Source organism: Micromys minutus, assembly GCF_963924665.1.
Source record: "Micromys minutus genome assembly, chromosome: 1".
Taxonomy (NCBI): Eukaryota; Metazoa; Chordata; class Mammalia; order Rodentia; family Muridae; genus Micromys; species Micromys minutus.
Genome location: NC_137969.1, coordinates 225,740,272 through 225,747,234, shown reverse-complemented (window position 1 = coordinate 225,747,234; position 6,963 = coordinate 225,740,272). Strand labels below are relative to the sequence as shown.

The window sequence follows — 6,963 nt, the reverse complement described above, 5'->3', positions numbered from 1 at the left end:
TCATCATACCCACATGCACGGGAGCAAACTTGTGCACATGTAAACATACACACATGCATGCACTCGTGAGTGCACACACACACACACACACACACACACACACACACAATTTAAAGTAAATAAATATTTTTTTAAGGAGAAAAGGGGGAAAAGCCAGATGTTTCATTTAACTTAGAATTCACAGAAGCCCTCTTATTTCTGACCCTTCCTTTTTCCAAGACTTATGACACAGTATGGTGACCACACCTACTACAGATGTCACAACTGGCTCCTCTCTGGCTAGAGAGCTGCTGGTCAACGCTGTCATTTCCCTGGTCTCCTTGTATCTCGCTCGTCCTGGTTGAGCACATTTTCAGTCACTGGGCTTCAAGGAACTAAAAGTCCCAACTGACTCATGTCTGTCACTTGTTGCCACCATGAGACAGAGGCTGATTATGGGAGGACCGGGGAGATGTCCACGGAACTTGAGGGCCGTTCCCCAAAGTAAGTACAGCGGTCAAATAACAAATGTCTGATGCCAACTTTAGCATTTTGGATTTTTGTTGTTGTTGTTGTTTTCTTCATTTTGAGATAGAGTCACACTGTGCAGCCCTGGCTGGCCTGGAATTCGTTGTGGAGACCAGGCTGGCTTTAAACTCACAGTGATCTACTTGCCTCTGCCTCTGAGATCAGTGTGTGCCACCACACCACACACTGGCTAGTCACTTAAGTTTTTAACTTTGCTTCAAGTGCACGAACCCTACAGAAGAAACAGAAAAGAAAAGAAATCTTTCTGTAAAAGAATAAAATAAAAAGGACCCAGAGAAAGGACTGACTAGACTAAGCTGAAGAAACTAAGAAACACAGATTTGCTAAGCCATTTAAATGACGACTTGTTCAGGAGTTGAGTTTCTCCCCCTCCTGAGCTAGTGTTTGGAATGAATTTGGCTTCCTCAGGCAGGAGACCACTGCTGGGACACCCCCCCCCTTACATGGGACTTTTGGCTGAAAGTAGACATGGTGCCATGACATGAATCCCGTGACATGCTGGGGACATGCTTGTTGGGCATCTCCTGAGCCTGGCAGCCGCTTCTGTACTTTACTATATTAACCTTGGGTTCCTGGTGATCATCAAAAGGTGCCCATAAGCCAACTTGTTATCTTCTGATTCTCAGTCTGCATCCTCTGCTGGGAGGGTAGAGTCGCTCTCACCGTCAAACCTTCGGAGCATCCATAACACCAGTCTTGAGGTCCAAACACGCTTCCTTACAAGCACCACCAGTCAGAGGGCAAACTCCTCCCTCTCCAAAACTCCTTCAAGCCTTCCTGTGTTCTCTGAGTCATGGTACAGTGACTGATGTCGCCCCTCTGAATGTCAATCAGCAGCTTAGCCCCACCCTTTACTGCATTTCCTTGGGGTTCAGTTGACTACAGGTTAGTGAGACAGGACACATTGCCTTTGTCCCCAGAGAATAAACAACAGGACTGAGATGTCAAGAGAAACTAAGAAGGGACCCCTGAAGACAACCAGAGCTTTTTGTAAGTGTAGGCTGTGATCCTTAGCACCCACATGATGGCTCACAACCATCCAATGGCCTCTTCTGGCCTCCCTGGCACCAGGCATACATGTGGTGCACCGATATGTGTGTAAGTGACACACCCGTACACAAGAAATAATAAAAATGAGAAATTTTAAAAGAACACAGTAAACAGCATCCACAGTCCCTACCCTCTGCAGGAAAATCCTCTTTTACATTCATTATTTTATATTTCAGTCTAGTGGTACTCTTAGTGGGAGAGCTACACCAAATATGGGGTTCACATCCCTTCCGTGTATTCTGATCCTGTTGTTATTATTTATTCCTACATAAAGAGGGTTTCGCAGGGGAGCTTTTAGCCTGAAAGATGCTCAAATATCTAGGTTTCTCCAACCTTGTCTCTCAGCAACCCTCCAACTTCTCAGCACCGATCTCTCTCACACACATTAAGTTGGGGGCCGCAGGGCTCACTGCCTTCCTCCAGCATATCTATGGTCCCTTGGGGAGGGCCAGTGGGAGGTCCCCTCAGCTCCCACAATCCATCGGTTTTCTTTGCCCACATGGAGAGCAGACCTGACTCAGTCCCCATGCATCTGACAACATCACCAGTCTTTAAGTCAGCTTAGCCTTGACTTTTAAGGATCCCGTGGCTTGACAAGGGTAGGCCACACAGCTAGCAGAAAGCACACACGTGCACAGAGTGAAGGAGTTCAGGGGGATAAGCAGGCATGGACAGTGTCCCACAGTCCACCTCCTGGGCCCTCTGGCTCTCCCACTCTGTTCCCAGGCACCTTCTGCATGCCAAGGTCCAACACTTCAACAGTTCCCCAACTAGGACCCCAGTAGAGTTGCAGCTTGCTGGCTCTTGTGAAAACGGCCCAGGCTGTCCCCAGCCGCTCACACCTGCACACTCCATTCTTCCCTGTTTACACTCTGTCATCCACAATTAGTGCTTTCTAAGGAACTGCAGGACTGATTGCCCCGCCACCACACAGGGACCCCATCCGGAGTCCTTGTGTCTGCTAAATTGAGCGTGGGGCCCTGTGATTAAATTAAGGTTTGTGGCTCACACGCCATCCCTCTCTGCCCTGATTCTGCTTCCTCCTCCTCCTGCTACTCTTCCTGGATTCATCTCTCCTTCCACTTCATGTTCCATTACTGGGCCCCTCTGCAGCTTGGTAGCAGGAGCTGGTCTATAGGCTGATAGGAAGAGAAGACGTTCTTTTACATTGAGGATAAAAGAAACCGAGGGACTCCACAGTGAGAAGACTTTGCAGGAGGCGACGGAGCTGAAACTCTGGCTTAGACAGCACTAGTTATGGAGGTATCAGTCTCTAAAATCGTCATGGTACACAGCTTAGGAATTCAGATGCCCACATCAGATATACCTGGGCTTAATTCCAGCTCTGCCCCCTTTTTAACTCTGGAGTCTTAATGTGTGTTTAATCTTTTACAGTCTCAGTCTCTCTGAGTCAGGCAGATGGCTCAAAACAGGCAGCAAAGGGCCAGGCATCTTCAGGGAACAAGAAGCAGTCATTAGTCTTTGTAGAGTTTTACGTGGGCTTGATAAGCTAGTAACTATGAAGCCACAGAAACTAAGTGCATGGAGCCAGCAGAGGGGTGGAGGGCTTTATGAACCAGATAAAACATATGGCTACATCTTGAAGCCATGGTTCTCAAACACTTGAATCAGAACCACCTGGAGTATCTTCAAAATACAGATGCCCTGGTTCTGAGGCCTAAATCTTAGTTATCTGCTTTTTAACAAGCTTCTCAGATGGGTCCAAAGTACCAGCCTGAAGAACACAGGGCAGCTTGAAATGCCACCCTGAAACTTTCCCAGGAGAAGGTCATGACAGTTGGCGTCTAGAAGGAAAACTGTGGAACTTTGGATTAAAGACGTGTGAGAATCCAGAGAACAACAGAATAACGAGAAGTCACATACAACCCTTCCAATGCTGGGGACTGGGCAGACCCAAAGGTAGCAGGAAGGGTGGGGGCAGACCCAAAGCGGAAGCAAGGAAGGCGGGGCAGAACCAGCAAGGAGGGCGGGGCAGAACCAGCAAGGAGGGCGGGGCAGAACCAGCAAGGAGGGCGGGGCAGAACCAGCAAGGAGGGCGGGGCAGAATCAGCAAGGAGGGCGGGGCAGAACCAGCAAGGAGGGCAGGGCAGAACCAGAAGGAGGGCGGGGCAGAAGCAAAGCAACAACGCTGAGAAAAGCAAGGGAAAGGGGTGCGTTTGCATGGGCCCGGCAGGCAGGCGGGCAGATGGTATCACCAACTGGATGTATGAGAAAGCAGGAGACTAGGCTGTTCTGTCAGCCTGGGAAGCAAAGATGGCATTGGGACTAGCAAAGCATGGAAGGGCAGGGTCTGCTGCAAAGCAGGGATGACAGAATAGCTTCAACCCTGGCCTGTCGGCTTGAGGGTCCGAGCGGTCCAGGAAGTCGTTGGAAATAAGCTGTGGAACTCAGTAGAAAGACCTGAACATAGCTCCACCGGGAAATCGGGAACAGAGGTCCGAGAACACTGCCCGTGCCCACCAGAAACTCCTTTAATAAAGGTTGATAAAATCCAGCTTTCTTGCCCGGGTTGAATATACGAAGAACTCATTTTATAGGTTTAGGGAGGACCTGTTCAGTTAAAGGTGGATAGTCTATCCTGTTCTTTCCAAGTAGGAGGTAGAGATAACCAGAACAGAGGATGGGAGCTACACCTTTCAGGCCTAAAAAAAAGAGCCATCCATAAAGACAGAGCAGCAGGGGAGGAGAGGGAACCAGAAAGAGGAGGCTTGACCACCGGAGAGGCAGAAGAAAGATGACAAAGGCAAAATATTTGTCTGAAAGTTGAGGAAGAGAAAACCACTGAATGCATGCAGTGAGTCTTTGAGTAACAAGAAAGTGTCACAGGCTTGTGAGTAGGAAGAAGGGACAATAGCAAATCCAGCTGTTGCTTTCTCCAGATGTGTAAGTGAGGAAGGAAAGCGAAAGATGAATCGAGGGACAGTGACTCTGTGGTTCTGTCAAACGTTTAAATGTGTGTTTGTGTTTAGGATGAGAAAGATTTCTACACTGTCACAGTCAGGGAGAAACAAACAGTGTGGGGGAAGGGGGGGATGCAGAACTAGACAACTGCTGGAACAAATTCTAGAGGCAAGAAGAGGAAACATCCTCCTGATGTTTTGATCTAATGGAAGATTGGCCCGAGGAGGAAAAAAAATCATAGAGAATGGGTCACCAAGAGCTTCACAGTTTCTCTGAACAAGAATGAAGTAAAAAATGAGCCAAGATTATGACACGTGCAGTTCAAAGAGTGGAAAGCCCAGAATGGGGGGGGGGGGGGAGTCCCTTGGCTGTAGAGTCCAGGTGGGAAGTGAAGCAGGAAAGAACCCAGGAAGAATGGGGCGATCAGAAAGTAAGGAAGAGCTATTCATATGCACAATGGCGGGCACAGATCAAAGGAACCCAAGAGCCAACTGAAAGAGCTCCCAGCACCCCAGCTTGGGACAATGTGAATGAGAACACAGAGAGAAATTGTAGTAACTGAAAATGTTCAGTCAGGATTCTATACCGGCATGAATAAATAATAAAAATAAATAATACAAATGTGAAAGGAAACAAATCCTCCCATGCTGAAGAATGTAAAATAATTTATGTAGATGTCCTATCCTCAAAAGAGAGGAATATATGCCAGGTACTGGTGGCACAAGAATGTACTCCCAGTTACTTGGGTGGGGGGAACTAAGACAGGAAGGTGACAAGTTTAAGGACTGCCTAGCAAGAGAGAGAACATTCAAGTCCAAACTGAACAATTTTTGATACCCTATCTCAGAAATTAAAAGTAGAAGAGAATCAATGATACAACTTGATTGCAGGATGCTTGGGTATTTGCCTATGGTGTACAAAGCCCTGGTTCAATCTCTAGTGTACACACACACACACACACACACACACACACACACACAGGGGCCTGGGGGGGCGTTAGTTGGTTTCCTAGTTTACTTTCTGTTGTGATAAACATGACCAAAAGCAAGCTGAGAGGAAAGGATGTATTTCAGCTTGACTATCACATCACAGTTGGTTACGGAAGGAAGCCAGGGCAGGAACTGAAACATAGACCACCAAGGAATGCTACTACTGGCTTGCTCTCATTGAGTTATGATCAGCTGGCTTTCCTGTATACACAAGGACCACCTGCCTAGGAATGATGTCACTACAGTTGGCTAGGCACTCCAGGATTAACCTTCAATGGGGTCAGTTCCTCACTGTGAGCCAATATGATCAAGGCAGTTCTTTGCCTGTGGCTCCCCATCTCCCAGGTGACTCTAGGTTGTGGCAAGTTGAGGATAAAAATAAATGCATAGCCAGTACGGTTGGACTATCTTAGCAGAAAGACTACAGTGCTCATAAAAGAAAGAAAATGAGACCTTTGGCAGCAATGGTTTATCCCAAAACATACAAGAACATTTGACCTATAGATTTTATGATTGATCTTCAAGTTGAAAGGCCACAGAGAAACCTTTAATAACGTTCAAGAACGAAGCTGAGCTGAGCAGGCTGCCCTGCTACCTCTCAGCGACCACCTCCCAGGCCTGTCACAGCCGGGCTGGGGCTCCTTTGCTGAGACACCATGTCTCCGAGCAAAGAGAAGAACCTTCAGGGCTCATGGGCAGACCTGTACTTCAGCAATGGAAATGGGAGCTCCGCCTCTGTCTTTAATGGTGATGTGGAAAAAAATACTGTTGGATGCGCAGCATGAGTCTGGATGCAGTAGCTCCAAGAGCTCAGTGTGACAGCCCACCTCACCCCCAGACACCACAAGATACCAACAGAGCTGAAATAGACCCCCACAGCTTTGGTGAGAAAAAACAGCACTCTGTCTGAGGAAGATTATATAGAGGGGAGAAGAGAAATTAAATTATCTTGAAGAAAATCTCAGATTGGATATGGGGTTGGTCAAGTCAGTCAGAAAATATTCCCCCAAGGAGTTTCTTTTTAAAACACCCAGAGCACACAACTAATCCAGGCATGAGACACACAAGCGTTATAAAGAAAGGGGGCATTTTCTCAGCAGACTTCCTAACAGTTTTCCTTCCATCTCTGTTACTGTCTCAGCTGCTGGCCATTGGACTGGGGAATCTACATTGGAAGGCATCTGACAACTTCCACCAGCACCTTTTGATGAAGATTTGGGTCTGACTTCTGTTCACACAGTGAGCATTCATGTCTGAGCAGTGACAACTGATTGAAGAGCCAGCATAATCCTCGGGTGTCTGCACTGTGTGTTTATTTGTTCTGTAAATGCGGTGTTCGTGATTTAGTGAGACACAAGAGACTCTTACCATGACATATAATCATACCTATGGGATCAATTAATAAGCATGTCAGACTGATGACTATTGTAGCATTTATTAGTAAATTTCTTTGAATAGTAAATATAAAGAGCAT

The 6,963-nt window shown here is 47.1% G+C and overlaps 1 pseudogene across 1 annotated transcript; it reads left to right on the top strand.

Annotated features, from left to right (window-relative positions):
- The first annotated feature begins 6,145 nt into the window (after positions 1 to 6,145).
- On the top strand, positions 6,146 to 6,697 carry LOC308430816 (BCL2/adenovirus E1B 19 kDa protein-interacting protein 3-like; annotated as a pseudogene). Its single transcript has one exon. The product of its transcript is annotated as a BCL2/adenovirus E1B 19 kDa protein-interacting protein 3-like (transcript).
- The last annotated feature ends 266 nt before the right edge of the window (positions 6,698 to 6,963 follow it).